Genomic DNA, 16298 nt, shown 5'->3' with positions numbered 1-16298 from the left:
TTTACAAACACCAGTCGGACATAGTTTTAAGAGCTTCTTTCTGCTCTCTAATCTCTACTGCTGCGCTGTTGATCAAAATACCTGTCTTCTGTTACCACACACCCTTGAACCTTAACCCAGAGAGTGACTACCTACAGGCTTCTGAAAAAATTTAAATCTACGTGAGATCTTCTGTCTTAAATGATTTAGTGTGTGTATGTGTGTGTGTGTGTGTGTGTGTGTGTGTGTGTGTGTGTGTGTGTTTACGTCAGATCCCTGGGAGTTGGGTCACAGGCAGTTTTGAACTACCAGATTTGTATGCTGAGAACCCAGCTTGGGTCTTGTAGAAGAGCAGCAAGCCCTCCTAGCTGCAGAGCCACCCCTTAGCCTCTCTGTGTGTTTTGTAAAATGAGCTTGTCTGCAAGCACATTCTGGAGCTTTGATAGGAATTGCCTTATGTGTAGATCACTTTGTCGTGACTGCCACCTTAGCTGCCGAATTTTCCAACTCCACGTGCAAGGTGTCTCTATGTATTTGACTCATTTCTGATTTCTAAATAGTCTCAATATTTTCTCAGATCGTTTCTAAAGTTTTCTTTTCAATTCAAGGCTTATTTCTATTGTAAAAATAGATTTTCAGTTGAGTGTTTTATGCACACTAAGAAACAATGTGGTTTTAGAAATGGCCCAAGTCTTAGGATAGTGGACTTATAAGCTTGTGTCTCAAAGTCTGGGATCTAACCTGAACTGCTTATGTGTCATTAGAGTTGTGCTGGGGTCAGTATTTAACATACACTCAGGGACCTTCCTGTGCTAAGGTGGAGAATGTCACATCTGCCACCACACCTTCCTCCCTCTCTCCCGAGGGTGTCACTTCTGACCCCACCCTCCAGAGAATTCTTCTTTACCTCTTAGCTTATTCTTTTATCCTTCACAACACCCTTGGTGTCTGACTCATTCTATGTAATTATTTACTAATCGACCCAGAAATTAAAATTGTCATTGACTTTATAACTTGGCTAGGAAATGTGACCTCATCTTGCTGCTTAAATTTTGTCTCTTCCAATCCAAATTAATTTTTTCCTCTAGGTCAGTTAGTTGGTGATGTTGTTAAGGTCAGTAATTGGTTAAGAGGTAGTGGGTGCTTGGGCCAGTGGGTGCTTCGATGTGCTGTTACATGTTTCACACACCATACCGCAAGGGCGCCTGTCTGGGTCTGACAGAAGCATTCCTGCACTGCTCCAGCACTCGTGGGCTTTCCTCTCAGGCTGGCAGCTGTGTGGTGCCCGGAACTGTTTGTTTGTTTGTTTGTTCATTTTTGATGTTTTGTAAATATGTCATCTCTATGTGCCACAAAAATTTTATAACCTCCAGCTTATATTACTTTACTAGCTTATACTTTACTTTTAAATGCATTTTATTGTGTATATTTAACATACAGAACATGATGTTATTACAAGATACAGACATACTAAAAATGGTTATAATAATAAAACAAAGTATTCGTCATCTCAAGCAGTTGCATGTGTTTCTTCTCTGTGACATGAATAGTTACCACGTGCTCAGATAGTTAAAATCTTGAGCGTATTATAGCAATTCACCTCATTTCCATATTGCAGATCACATTTTTGAGTTTTTATATTCATTCTATTTTTGAGACTTTCTTGCATGAGTACCGTAATCTTTTATGCGCACTACTCTCTTCTTCCAACTCTTCCTGCGTGCTCCCTTTCACTCCCTCTCAACTGCATAAGATCTTTAATTACTGCTATATTACATATAAAACAACCCCATGAGTTCATTTAGTGCTGTTCCTATGTACATGTGTTTAGGGATGACTTGGGATTTGATGACCTGTCGGGGGCTCAGTCCTGGGAGAGGCTGGTCCTTCTTCTCTCAGATGCATTAATTGCCTGTAGTAGTCGTCATCAGTAGAGGGGCCTTATGAAATTTCCCCCATCCATGTTGATATGTCAACTGATGATATCGCTGTCTGTTCGAGTCTTACTTAGGAGACCACATTGTTTCATATTTTATGGGTGCAGCTTCCCTGTATATAGAATTCAGAATCTCGCAGCAGATGGTGTGGTCTTCTAGGTCTTACAATCTTTCTGCCTCCTCTTCCTCAGTGTTCTCTGAGTCACTAGTTTTTCCTTTCCCCCTCCGTAGCACCCGTGTCTCATTCCCCTCCTCTGTAGAGGTCCTCCTATTCTGGTCCATAGTCCCTTACTCCATTCCTCTGTTCTGCATTGACTCCAGCTTGTAGACTCACATCTAAAGATTCAGAATCATGATGCACAGATAAACTAGAACATTGGTTTAAATCCTGGCCTGGGGCTTTTACCCCACTTTTGGTTATTGAGTTCCCAGATAAAAAATAGACACAGCCTTTATATTTTTAATAAGCCTTGAGCAGCACAATGGCTGGGCAGCTGTTAGAATCTATTTCCCTATCCATAACGCCGAATTATTACTTATGTTTCATCTGGGATGCTCTTAGCTCCAATTGGACGGGCCTCAGGACCCCACTCGCCTTTCTCTTAATCCATGGCTATTTCTCCTTTTTTTCCTTATCTGCACATTTTTCTTCTCTTCCCTCCAAGCCCTTGAAACCCCAACCCCACCTATGGCTCTTCTGCTCAACTATTAGCTGCTGGCATCTTTACTTACCAATCACAGTTAACTGGGGGCTGGGTCACCTAGCTAGACAGCCTGGGGTGACCAGTCTTGGGAGCCCAAATTAGCATTAGAATACAGTCAGCATCAGGCCAACCCACCATACCTGGGACATTTGCCTTTCTGGTTCAGGGTACCTTACACAGTGTAATAGCTTCTAGTTTCAGCCATTTACTTGTATATTTCATGATTTTTTTTCCTTTACAGCTGAGTAATGTTCCATAGTGTATACATAGCACACTTCCAGTATCCATTCCTCAGCTGGAGGACCTTGAGGTTGTTTTCCTTTCCTAGCTATTGAGAATAAAGGAGCAGTGAACATGGCCGAGCAGTGTGGAGTAAGAGGTCAGACCCTTTGGGCATGTGCCGAGGACTGGTTTTGAGGGTTTTCCACACTGATTGCCGGAATGATTGGACCAGTTTGAAAAACCACCGAGGGAGCACATGTAACTACAGCCATTTCTTCTTTGATGTCAAAAATACTCACATAGAATACTGGAACTAGACCCATGTCACCCTGCACAAAGTTCACTCCAAGTGAACGAATGAGGCTTCTGGTTCCCCACATTCTTTATAGCCTTGGCTGTAATTTGTTTGGTTGATCTTAGCCATTCTGACTGGGGTAAGTGGAAGTCTCAAAGTTGTTTGAATTTGTGTTTTTCTAATGGGTAGGGATAATTCAAAGATTTTTCGTTCTTCTTTTGAGACCTCTCGGTTTAGATCCATAGTGTTTTTAAATTGGGGCTCTTGTTTTCTTGACTCTTAGTTGTTGTTGTTGTTTCTTTAAATATTCTGAGTATTACCATTACTCCTCTATCAGATGTATAGCTGACAATGATTCTCTCTTGCTGTGGGCTTCCCCTTCAGTAGGTGGATTAAATTATACAGAAGCATTTTAGGTTTATGAGGTCACACGGGTCAGCAGTTGGCCTTATTCCTCTGCAAGTGGAGTCCTGTAAAGAAAGCCTCTGCTTAGACCACTGCTGTAGGATACCATCTACTCTTTCGTATACTGGTTTCACTACTTCAGGTGTCTCACCTTTCCTCCACTCGGTCTGAACTTTGTGCAGCGTGACATGGGTCTAGAGTCTTCTATGTGTGGACACCAGCCTCCTCAGCCCCGTTTGCTGCAGGAGGGATCTTCTCCACTGAGTATTTCTGACATCAAAGAAGAAATGGCTGTAGTTACAAGTACTCAAATTTGGGTCGTCGGTTTTGTTCCTTTGATCTCCAAATCTGTTTTGGTGCCAGTACCGTGCTGTTTTTATTACTATAGCTCTGTAACATAGCTTGAACCTTTGGCATCGTTGTTTTTCTTAGGACTTCTCTGACTTTCCCTGGTCTTTGGCAGTTCTGCGGGAACTGTAGGCTGTTGTTTTTATTTGGATGAGGATCTTACTTTTCTTTTATTTCAATGTAGATTTTTTTTTTTCTTTTTAAGGAATGTCAGGATTCTGTTCTTGGGCTGGAACTTGGGAAAGGCAGCTTTATGTTTATAGGGACATCAGGCCACGGCTTTTACTCCTGTCCTCACCTGCTCTTCCTGTGGGAGGTGGAAAGGGGTGTTTTCACAGCACTGAGTCTAACCAGCTGATGTCAACAGCCTTTTCTGTGAACGGCAAGCATATCATTTGGCTGCACGTTTGTTATTTGATGTGAGTATCAAGATGCCCAGGAGCTCGGTAGTTTTTCCATAGTTTAGAAGTAGATATGTGTTTAAGGAGTTAAACAGTGAAACATTTCAGCCTGGGCAATGGTGGCACACGCCTTCAATCCAAGCCCTTAGGAGGCAGAGGCAGGCAGATCTCTGTGTCTGATCTGCTCTACAGAGTGAGTGTCAGGACAGCCAGGGCTACACAGAGAAACCTTGTCTTGAAAAACTTTTAGTGAAGGAGTCAGCTTGCCTGAAGGCTGTCCTCTTCCTCCTTTAGGAACGAGCTCATCTAGAGTATTGCTTGCTGCAGGCCCAGGACACACTAGGGTGAACCCCAAAGAGCTGGCACCTAAATCAGACCACATGTTTAGCCCTTATTTAAAATTACTGTTTACCTTTATTTTGGGTTTTATATGATTTTATTTTGGGTTTTACTTCAACAAGTTTATACGTGAATTTGTCTTATTAATGCCATTTAAATTAAAAAATGTAATACATGATATACTCAAAAATTGAATGCATCATTGGGATACCATCTTTCTATCTATCTATCTATCTATCTATCTATCTATCTATCTATCTAGATATCAATCATGTTACCTTAGTCAGTGTTTGTATTCCTGTATAAAACATCATGACCAAGAAGCAAGTTGGGAGGAAAGGATTTATACAGCTTACTCTTCCACATTGCTGTTCGTCAGAACTCAGACAGGGCAGGAACCTGGAGGTAGGAGCTGATGTAGAGGCCATGAAGGAGTGCTGCTTACTGGCTTGCTTCCCCTGCCTTGCTCAGCTTGCTTTCTTATAGAATCCAGGACTACCAGTCCTGGGATGGACCACCCACAATGCACGGGGCTCTCCTACCCTTGATCACTAATTGAGAAAATGCCTTAGAGTTGGATCTCATGGAGGCGTTTCCTCAACTGAGGCTTCTTTCTCTGTGATAACTCCAGCTTGTGCCAAGTTGACACACAAAACCAGGCAGTACACATGGGGACTTTCAAAATTCTTTCTAACAGCTTTTTCAAATGCATAGCACATTGTTGTGTATAGCTAGCCTTCAGAGTAACAACACTGTTCTCTGTAATCACCCTTTTGCATCGCAGCACTGTGTTGGCTGTAGTCTCCCCTCTGCTTTGTGTTGGCTGTAGTCACCCCTCCCTCTGCTTTGTGTTGGCTGTAGTTACCCCTCTGCACTGTGTTGGCTGTAGTCACCCCTCTGCATCACAGCTCTTTGTTGTTTTCTTTAGTCACTGTATGTGTAATAGCAGGCCTTAGCAATTTATTGAATGGTCTCCTTAAAATACCATACTATTTTTATGTTCTTTAATGTGTTAATACAAATTTTAATACTTAAAACCTGATTTGAAAGCACAGAAACACGCTTTAGTTTTAGGATGAAGTGGTTCTCAAACCCTTAAACATTATGGGCAACACTTCTCCAACCAAGCTTTTGTTTATGGGTTTCTCTACTGATATTTGCCACATTAGGATTACAACTTATCAGTTAAAGTGCTTCTTAACTTATTTAAGCCATGATAAATAAGTGCGTCCATTACATTATCCAATGTTTTCAGTCTAAGTGCTAGCTGAGTGGTTATGAGCATGGACTCTTGTGCAGAGGACCCTGTTTCAGTTTCCAGCACCCACAGGACAGCCCACGACCACCTGGAACCCCAGTTCCAGTGCCCTGTTCTGGCCTCCACAGGCACCAGGAGGACACTCACATACCTAACTATGAGCAAGCACCTAGACACATGAAATAAAAATTAATCTTTTTGTTAGTGCTTTGTTTTCTGAGACAGTTTTTTCTCTGTGTAGCCCTGGCTGTCCTGGGCCTCATTCTGTAGACCAGGCTGGCCTTAGACTCAGAGATCAGCCTTCCTCTGTCTCTGCCTCCCAAGTGCTGAGATTAAAGTCGTGCACCATCACCACCTGGCTAAATAAATATTTTTTTTTAATTTTTAAATATTTTTTTCGGAACTTGAAATAATTCAGGATGAAATTGGTCCGCATTATATATTTGTAAGTTTCTCTAATGTCTGACTCAGTAGAGGACAGCTGGGTCCTCAGCTCTGCTTCTGCACTCCGTCTACTACAGTATGTATGATTGATAAGTATGCAGCCAATTCAGCCTCACACAGATGTTTGTAGTAATTAGAAAGCAGAGGCATATTTAAATAGCACTCTGAACAAGTAGATGTTCTTTAATATTATTCTAAAACTTATGTTGGTATTCTCCGGACTTTGAGTGCCTTCCTGACCAAGGCTGTAGGAGCAGAATAATCATAGCAGGCACCAAGAGTCTGTCCTGAAACAAAGTCAGGGGTTATGACCGCTATAGGAATCCACAGTCATCAAACAGACAATTGCCTTCCAGCCTTCATGAAAAGATGAACTATAATGACATGTACACAAGTTTGTTTGTTTGTTTTTAAGAACTACAGCAAGCTATAAAGTGTGCATTTAGTATGAAAATTCAACTCTACTTTTCACTTCAGATTAACATAGAGTAAGTTACTTTGTCATGACAGCCTGATGAAACTATTGCGATGGCCTCTCTGTCTTTAAGCAGCTGGTGACATTTAGGAAGCTGTTTGCTCTTGTGGAGCTCAGATTTATCGCTGGGAAAGACGCCTGGGTAGACTTTTTGTCTGGTAGTTTTTCCTATAAGAGAACGTTGTTCAGTTTCCCTTCGCTCCAGGGCGCCCTTGAGTAGACTCTTGTTAAAACAGTTCTGCCGCTCAATAAAAGGTCTTTGGAAGCAAGGACAGATTGAGCATGGCTTCCCTTTTCTCTCTGGCCAGGTAGGTCCATTTCTCTCCTCTCTCCTCACCTCCCTCTAGCGGCCAGACTCTGCTCTCAGAGTGGTTCTGCTTGTCTGAACCCAAATCCAGAAGCTCCCCCTCGCCTCACCTCCTTCTGTGCTGTTTTTAACAGGAGGAGTGAAATGAGGCAATAATGGACGTCAAGTCACCAGGTTACCCTGCTCTCGCCCTGCCCTGCCCTCTTGTTTTGTGACTCTTGTCTTAATCCCCAGGCGCATCTGAGGAATCAAATGATGGGGCTCCTGAGGTGCCTAAGCTCTGGGATCTGATGGGTCTAAGTCATACTTCATTCTTATTATCACATCTATCAGTCACCTGTCAGTCAGTCAGTCTGTCTGTCTGTCAGTCATCTGTCTATCCATCCATCTATCCATCTATCTATCTGAATCCTCTATCTATCTATCTATCTATCTATCTATCTGTCTGTCTGTCTGTCTATCTATCTATCTATCTTATCTATCTCCTATCATCTATCTATCTATCATCTATCTATCTATCTATCTATCTATCTATCTATCTATCTATCTATCTAAATCCTCTATTTATCATCTATTGTGTTTATGTGCATGTGCAAGCATGTGTGCATGCATGCATCCATATCAGTGTCTCTGTCTATGCAGTGGCTTGCACACCGTGGCATGCTCGTGGAAGTCAGAGGATGGCTTGTGGGGTTTAGTCCTCTCCTTTTCCCCTGTGGACTCTAGAGATTGAATTTGGGTCATCAGGCTTGGTACCAAGTACCTGTATCCTCCAAGCCATCTCACTGGCCATGAAGTTAGAATGTGTAAGCCTTTCATGTGCCTCAAATACTTTTAGGTTGGGAATCCTTTCATTTCCTCTGACTAAAATTGTTGTTTTTAAAAGATTTTACTCTTAATTTTGGGTATATATGAGCGGAGGTATGTAGATACGTCAATGCAGTGCCTGCAGAATCCAGAGGGCTAGAGTCACAGGGAGCTGTGAAACATCCATTGTGCATGCTGGGAATTGAACTCTAGGCCTTTTGAGAGGACAGTAGGTGCTTTGCACTGCTGAGCCATCCCTCCATGGCTGTCCCTTCATAAAACTATGTAACTGTTATCAAATTACAGAAAAACTGCTAATGTTGAAAACATGAGTGCTTGAGAAAGAAAACTCAACTTACTCTAAAACAATTCTAAAAATTGCCAGGAAATATACATACATACATACATACATACATACATACATACATACATATACATATATACGCATACACACTGTACTGGCTAGTTTTGTGTGTCAACTTGACACAGCTGGAGTTATCACAGAGAAAGGAGCTTCAGTTGAGGAAATGCCTCCATGAGATACAACTGTAAGGCATTTTCTCAATTAGTGATCAAGGGGGAAAGGCCCCTTGTGGGTGGGACCATCTCTGGGCTGGTAGTCTTGGTTCTATAAGAGAGCAGGCTGAGCAAGCCAGGGGAAACAAGCAAGTAAGGAACATCCCTCCATGGCCTCTGCATCAGTTCCTGTTTCCTGACCTGCTTGAGTTCCAGTCCTGACTTCTTTCAGTGATGAACAGCAATGTGGAAATGTAAGCTGAATAAATCCTTTCCTCCCCAACTGCTTCTTGGTCATGATGTTTGTGGAGGAATAGAAACCCTAACTAAGACACACACATATGTGTGTACATTTATATGTATGCTATATGTATATTTAAGTATTATACATATATATTTAATGACTTCAGCAGTAATGTTTGGAGGATCCATGAAAACTTTTCATTTCATAGAGCAATTGTTTTAGTTTTGTGTTACTGTTTACAGAAGAGTTTTTGAGCTGAAGAAGTGACAGAGGCTTTACCTTCTCTTACAAGAGGGGCTTTGACACTGACTAGGTTTGCCATGAGGTGTGACTTCCTCAGGCTGTGGAAAGCTCCGGAGAGGCAGTCCCTACTGGGAAGGAGTGTCTCCTTGCAAGCCCGGCAGTGGATGCTGACATTCCTTCCTGCCACATAGGATAGTGTACCCTGACAATTGCCTGATACATTAATTCTTCACTGAGTCGTGTGCTTGGCACGCGGGGAGGCCAGGCCAGGCAGTCAGGCTGATGCAGCAGGCACTGTACAGGCTAAGGCATTCCCTGTCTCATCATGTTGTTTCACTGAAGAGACATGAACTAACTGAACATACTGTTAAGAGACTTTACACACAGATCTGTGGCTGTAGCCACACTTGGTGCTTGGTGCAGACACAACTTCTGGGAACGTGGAGATGTTTCTAAGTATTGCTTTGCATGGCATCCCCTTTGGCTATCAATGGACCACATTCCTAAATGTCAGGAACCAGACTAATTTGATTTTGTGCTCACGGTATTTGATATGCTTTCTGGAATAGAAGGAATGTTTCTGGAGAGAATGAGTGACTAAATGGACTCACGAGGCATTTGTGAGAGGTGCAGAGATGTGAAGGATGGCTAGTTTGAAGATAGTGAGCTCAAAATGGACTATATCCCTATAGCTCAAAATTTGGCTCCAAACAGGATCATAAAACTTGGTAAAGGTTAACTATTAAATTTTCATTTATATATATATTAAAAAACCCTTAATTTTGTGAGTCTTTATTGTGGAACCTCTGGCTGAATAGTTCAGGTTCTACTAAAGAACATATTTTAGCTTTTAAGGCTGTATTACTTCTTAAAGTGCCAACAAAGGGAGTTATTTAGAGATAGGAATAACCGTGGGGTAGGAGGTATTGTTAACTCTTAATTTACTGCTCAGAGTACATATGGTAACATGTACAAAATATTAACAAGCTGATAGAGAGAGCAAACAGGACAGCTAGGAAGTTAAAAGAGCAGCAGCAGTAGCAACAGCAAGCCAATCTTGTAAGACATGCTGAAACAGAGCCAGTCTTTGTGTTGGCTGAGCAGGTAAAGGTGATTGCAGCTAAATCTGATGACCTGAGTTCAATCCTAGGGACCCATGTGGCCAAAGGGGAGAACCGACTTATACAGGTTGTCCTCTGACCCCCACATGTGCTCGTGGCACATGTGCTTGTACACGTGTAACACATACATGTAATAATAATGTAATAATGTAATGCTTTTTTTTTTACGAGTTCCTTCTTTTTATTAACGCATACACAACTACTTGTCTTCTGGTTTGTTGAAGCAGTAAGTCAGACAACACTTGCCACAGTAATGCCTGTCAAAGTGGCTTCCCATGAAAACTCCAGCACCACACTCATCAGAAGGACACTCTCGACGAAGTCGGCTAATTTTGCCATTTTCATCCACCTTATAGTATTTCAGCACAGCCAACTTAACCTTCTTCCTCTTATGCTTGTTCTTCTTGGGAGTGGTGTAAGACTTCTTCTTCCTTTTCTTAGCACCACCCCGAAGTCTCAACACCAGATGAAGGGTGGACTCCTTTTGAATGTTGTAGTCAGACAAAGTCCGGCCATCTTCCAGCTGCTTACCAGCAAAGATCAGCCTCTGCTGATCAGGAGGAATTCCTTCCTTATCCTGGATCTTGGCCTTTACATTTTCTATAGTGTCCGAGGGTTCAACCTCGAGCGTGATGGTTTTCCCCGTAAGGGTCTTCACAAAGATCTGCATCGTGGCGGCGGCTCCACCCACGATGGCGGATCGGAAAGTGTAATGCTTTTTTTTAAAGAAATGATCAGACTAAGAAAAAAATGTCACTTCATTGTTCAAAGGACTGCTGCATGGAAGAGGAGAAACACTTTGGGGTGGAGGGGCGTTTCTTGGTGCAGTACTAGCCTGATGGACATTACATAGCGACTGATTTCCCCTCTTCGTAAGGAAGAGCGTTCTAATTGTTGACATTGCCTTGTCACTTGCCAGGGTCCTCCTATGTGGCAGCCTGTTAGGGTGGGCTGATGAGGTGAGGGTCAGGCCTCAGAACTGAGCTGTAGCAACACTGAATAGTGAGTGGTTAAGATGACATGGAGACCCATTTAAACGAATGTTGGTCCAATGACGTCCCCAATGGTATTCATTCAGTTGATGTTCAAGGATATTCCTCTTTGTTAAGGAGGAAGGAATAATCCGAAGAAAATCAGCCACTTTCAGTTTGCTGGGGAGCTGTTGAGCCGTGGCCACCCCATCTGTCTCTTGAAAGAGTTAGGATTCTGACCTACTTGGCTTTTGAAAAGTTGAATGTTTAATTTTTTTGTTTGTTTGTTTCTTTAAAGACATTTTGAAATTCATTAAGAAGCATTGGGAAAAGTCTCCAACATCCTACTAGTCAGAGATTTGGTTTCCATTTAATTTCTTTACATTTTAAAGATGTTTCCCCCCTCACATAATATTATACAACAGAAGAGAATATCTGAAACATTTACTTACTTATCTATTTTTGCCTTTGGTCTTATTTTGAAAAAGACAACCATGTTAATCAAGCGCCCTGTGGTGTCCTTCCTCAGGGCTTATTCTACTGAAGCCATGACGAGTGTCTCCAGCCTAGCCTGTTTATTTTCAAGCACATCTTTAGAATTGGTCTTTTAATTTTTCGTGGGTTTTTTTTTTCTTGTTCACTTTTTAAAAGAGGAAAACCCTCTGAAAATGAAATAGTCTTATCACCTAGAGATCACCACTTTTAAGCACCTTTCTGGATCTTTCTCTGGGAGTGAAACTCGTGCATAGCAGGAAACGTGGCACTGGGCTTTTGTTTGACATGATAATTGCATCTTAGCAGGCGCCTGGATCCCTGCCTTTGCCTGACCCACCGGAATGATTAATGCATTCTTGTTTCATTAGTGTGATACATTTAGATTTATTGAGATACATTAGGGGATAATGTTCCTTTGCTTGATGCAGTTTTACCTATTGCTTAGTTCTTTATGCTAATACTGGAGAGTTTTATGTCAGTGTTCACATATGATTTTATTTTATTCTAAGCTGTCCTTGTGCAGTTTATGAAACTCAAGGCTATAAAAGTCTCCTGTAGAATGATGTATAAGGGATCCTCTTGTCACTCCTTACTACACATTTCACCTCTTATGCCTCTGGATTGAACACTTCTTTCAAAGTTCGTATTTGTTTTGTCTGTTTCTGCTGATTATGCCTTTCATTTAACACTTAGAGACTGATGGCTTGTATTCCATTTTCAGTCCTTCAGAGTAATAATTCATATTTGTTCATTTCACCTCAGGTTTTATATTTCCATCATTAAGTTAGTATCTATCATTAGTAGTACATATAATTGTACATGCTAATGAGATTCATGTGGTATTTCCATATAGGCTCATGACATGGATCGCTAGAGCCATCTCTCTCCTGCATCTGTCCCTAGTGATCACTATTCTGGTTTGGGGATGACGGATTTTTGTTTTTGTATGTGTGAAAGATTACATGGTATATGTCTTCCTGTGCATGGCTTATTTTGTTTAACATGATAACTTCCATTGAATTTTCTGAAAATGACAGAGCTTTTTTCTTCTCAGCTAAATAATACTCTATGGTACATGGGTATATGTGTATATGGTATGTGTGTATGTATGTAAATGGTATGTGTATGTGTATGTATGTGTGTGTGTATAATATGTGTGTGATATATGGTATGCATATATATATGGTATATGGTATGTGTGTATGGTATGCGTGTTTGTGTGTGTGTATGGTATATGTGCATATGGTATGTGTGTATGTTTATATGTGATATACATAAGCATAATGATATATGTATGTATATATATGTGTGTGTGTTTATATGGTATGTATGTGTGTATATGATGTGTGTATGTATGTATAGTATGTGTGTATGTGTATATGTGATACATGTATGTGTGTAGTGGTATATGTATGTGTGTATATGATGTGTGTATATGTTATGCATGTATTATGTTGTTTCCTTTATATTTTTATCTCTTGACAAGCACTTAGATTGTTCTTTTTTTTTGAGAGGAAAGAGTTTATTTCATCTTATATCTTACAGTACATTATGAATGGTAGTCAGGACAAGAAATCAAACATGAACTTGGAGGCAGGCACAGAAGAGGAGGTCATGAAGGATTAGAATTACTATCTTGTGCAGACTGATTTCTTATTCCAGCTGTTCAGGGATGGCACCGACAATAGCAAATCATCAGTCAAGAAAACACTCAATGATCTTTTGCCTACTAGGCAATCTGATGGAGACATTTTCTCAACTGATGTTTCCTTTTTCAGTTTGACTTCTGTTAGACTATATTTGATTAAAAAAAAACAAAGAAAGGAAGGAAGGAAGGGGGAGAGAGAAGAGAAGAGAAGAGAAAAGAAAAGAAAAGGAAAAAGAAAAGGAAAGGGAAAAGAAAAGGAAAGAAAAGAAGTTCTCAAAGAACCATAGTTCTGTTAGGAATAGTGCTGTAGTACACATGGGCCACAGGTATCTCTTGTGAGTTAAACCCTCCCTTGGTTAAGTTGCTTTGGTCAGGTGTGTTTGTCACAGGAAAGTCACTAGGGTTTAGCAGTGAGTCCATCAATAATGGCTTCTGTATATCGGGAGATAGTCCATTGCTGCTTCCACCGTACTGCTTATTCTAGATCCCTTAAGTTGTGGGTATCACTTTCATTCAGTTCCAGCAGATCTTATGAAACTAGACATGGAACTGTTTCTTCTAGCTTCCAATTTACTAGAAGTTTTCAAAATATCAAGTAAAGATCCTATGGATTTCACTGGTATCTGTTGCCACATCCTCTTTTCATGTCTAATTTTATTAATTTGGGTTATTATATTCTCTCTCCCTCTTCTTTCCCTCCTGTGCCCCTTTTTTCCCCTCCCCAACTTCTATGCACTTTGGCTAAGAGTTTCTCCTTATTGCTGATTATGTATCTTTTCAGACAGCTAACTTTGTTTCACTGATTCCTTTAGTGTTGTTCTTTCTTTCTTTCTTTCTTTCTTTCTTTCTTTCTTTCTTTCTTTCTTTCTCTCTTCCTTTATTTTCTGTTTTCATTTTTCAAGACAGGGTTTCCTAATTTTTTTTTTCTTTTCTTTTCTCGAGACAGGGTTTCTCTGTGTAGCTCTGGCAGTTCTGGTACTTACTCTGTAGACCAGGTTGGCCTTGAACTCAGAAATCCGCCTGTCTCTGCCTCCCAAGTGCTGGGATTAAAGGCGTGCGCCACCAGTGCCCAGTCAAGACAGGGTTTCCTTGTATAGCTCTGGCTGTCCTGGAACTCTACTGCATTAGCCCTGAACTCAGAGATTCACCTGCCTCCCAAGTGCTGGGACTAAAGGTGTGCGTCAGGACTGCCTGGCTACTATTGTTCCTTTAGAGTTTGTTTCACTGATTTTTTTTTTCCCTCTGATCTTCATTATTTCCATTCACCTTCTAATACGGGGTTTGGGTTGCTCTTGTTTTTCTAGGACCTTGGTATATTCTCAGTAGGTTATTTATTTGAGACCTCTCTGGTTCTTTTAATGTAGGTCTGTATTGCAGTAACACTCCCCCTCCCCTAGAACTACCTGGTAAGTTGCATGTTTGCTTTCATTTGATTCTGAGCACTCCACTCCCCCTGATTTCTTCAGTGACTGAGTGACCAGTGTTTGCATGCTTGCTTTTTACCCCTTTAGATGTGTTTTAAAGTTATTCTTTGAAATTTTGTGCATGTATTCCTTGTCTTTGGTTCTTTCTGTGGTTTTCTATTGATTTTTAATTTTATAAGACATTATTTCAGTCTTTAGATATTTGGTAAGATTTATTTTATGGCTTAAAATTAATCTATTTTGGAGACTGTTCCATGACCTCTTGAAAAGAAAGTATGTTCACAGCTGTCATGCATGTTCCACAGATGTCCGTTAAGTCTGTTCCCTATGGTCCATCTTAACTTAGAACTTTTTCTTTGTCGTGATAACGTGCTCACTGGTGAGAGTTGGTCTGATGAGGTCATTGTTTTATCTGTTTATGGAACTGAGTGTAAGGATGTGCACTGCATGTGTGTTTACAGCCATTATATCCTCTTGGTGTATGCTTCCTTTTGCTAAGGGTACGGTCTTTTTCGTTGCCTCTGATTCTGTCTTGAAGCCTGTTTTATCATGCATCACCCCGCCTGTTCCTGCTTGCTTACAGATTCTGTGTGCTGGATAAATCCCCTTTCGGTGTGTGTATCCTTTGCCAATGAAGTTGGATTTTGTCACCTCATAAGCAAGTCTGAAAGAGAGCCATTTGCTTTGAGAGTAACTTTGTTGGATTTTTTTCTGTTGGTTTCTTTGTGTTCTTTTGTTTTCACTGTTCTTTGCTCTCTTCTTTATTTATTGTAGAAATTTGATAAATACTGAGTTAAATATGCTTGATTCCTTCCTTACTCTCATTTTAAAAATCTATTTCTGTTGTAAAGTATCTTCTATAATGCTAGCTTCGTAGTTATGAATTGCTTTAGTTTGTGCTTACTTTGGAAAGCACTTACTTCCTTTATATTAAAGAACACCTTGGGTCTGCATGGTAGCCTTTATAAGCCATTGTTTACTCTTGGGTTTCAGATACAACAGTACATTTTTATGTGGTGTTTGGGCTTTCTGCAGAGAGTTCTAATGTTTGTCTTTGTTGTATTTTATCGATAATGTGCCTTGAGGACATTCTTTTTCTGGTCATGTCTATTTGAAATTCCGAATGACTCTTTTACTTAGATGTCTATTACTCACCCTTGATTTAGAGAACATTTTTAAACTGTAATTTCAGCTACTATGTTCTCTGTGCTTGCAGTTTGTACGGTAGCCCCTTTTAGACTTGGATTCTCAGGGTTGGCTTCTTGATCATGTCCTGCAGTATATGAATATTGTGGCCAGTGGAGTTTATGTCCTGATCAATAGACAAGAAATTTCTCGAGTATTGGGCAAGAGCCATGGACACCGGTTGAACTTCTGAGCCCTGGCCCTGCAGTTTGTCTCACCTGGAGCCCTGCTCATCTCCAGCACAGCTGGAGTCTTTGTTTGCCCCAGAGTGCTAGCTGTGGCTTTCCTCACTCATTCACCTCACCTTTCCTCTTTGTTCTGGCTTTTGCTTTCCACTTAAGTTCATCTTCTGTGCATATGTGAGGTGAGGTTACAGCCAGGTCCTCTGGACCTTTGAGAGGCAGAATTCAAAGGTGCTTTGTTTTGTTTTGTTTTGTTTGTTTGTTTGTTTTGTTTGGTACAGTTCCTTCTGCTGTCCTTGGCTGAAGGGTTCCTTGATCCCAGGCAAGGTAATATCTGTACAGTCACAG

The 16298-nt window shown here is 40.9% G+C and overlaps 1 protein-coding gene and 1 pseudogene across 10 annotated transcripts in view; one reads left to right on the top strand and one right to left on the bottom strand.

The window, feature by feature from the left end:
- Positions 1-16298, top strand: part of Lca5 (Leber congenital amaurosis 5 (human)) — a 51640-nt gene that overhangs the window by 22620 nt on the left and 12722 nt on the right. The gene's annotated exons all lie outside the window — the stretch shown is intronic.
- Rps27a-ps2 (ribosomal protein S27A, pseudogene 2) lies at positions 10211-10753 on the bottom strand (annotated as a pseudogene).

Source organism: Mus musculus, chromosome 9, assembly GCF_000001635.26.
Source record: "Mus musculus strain C57BL/6J chromosome 9, GRCm38.p6 C57BL/6J".
In the NCBI taxonomy this organism is placed as follows: Eukaryota; Metazoa; Chordata; class Mammalia; order Rodentia; family Muridae; genus Mus; species Mus musculus.
Note: the sequence above shows the minus strand (reverse complement) of the source record. Positions and strands in the feature narration are given on the sequence as shown.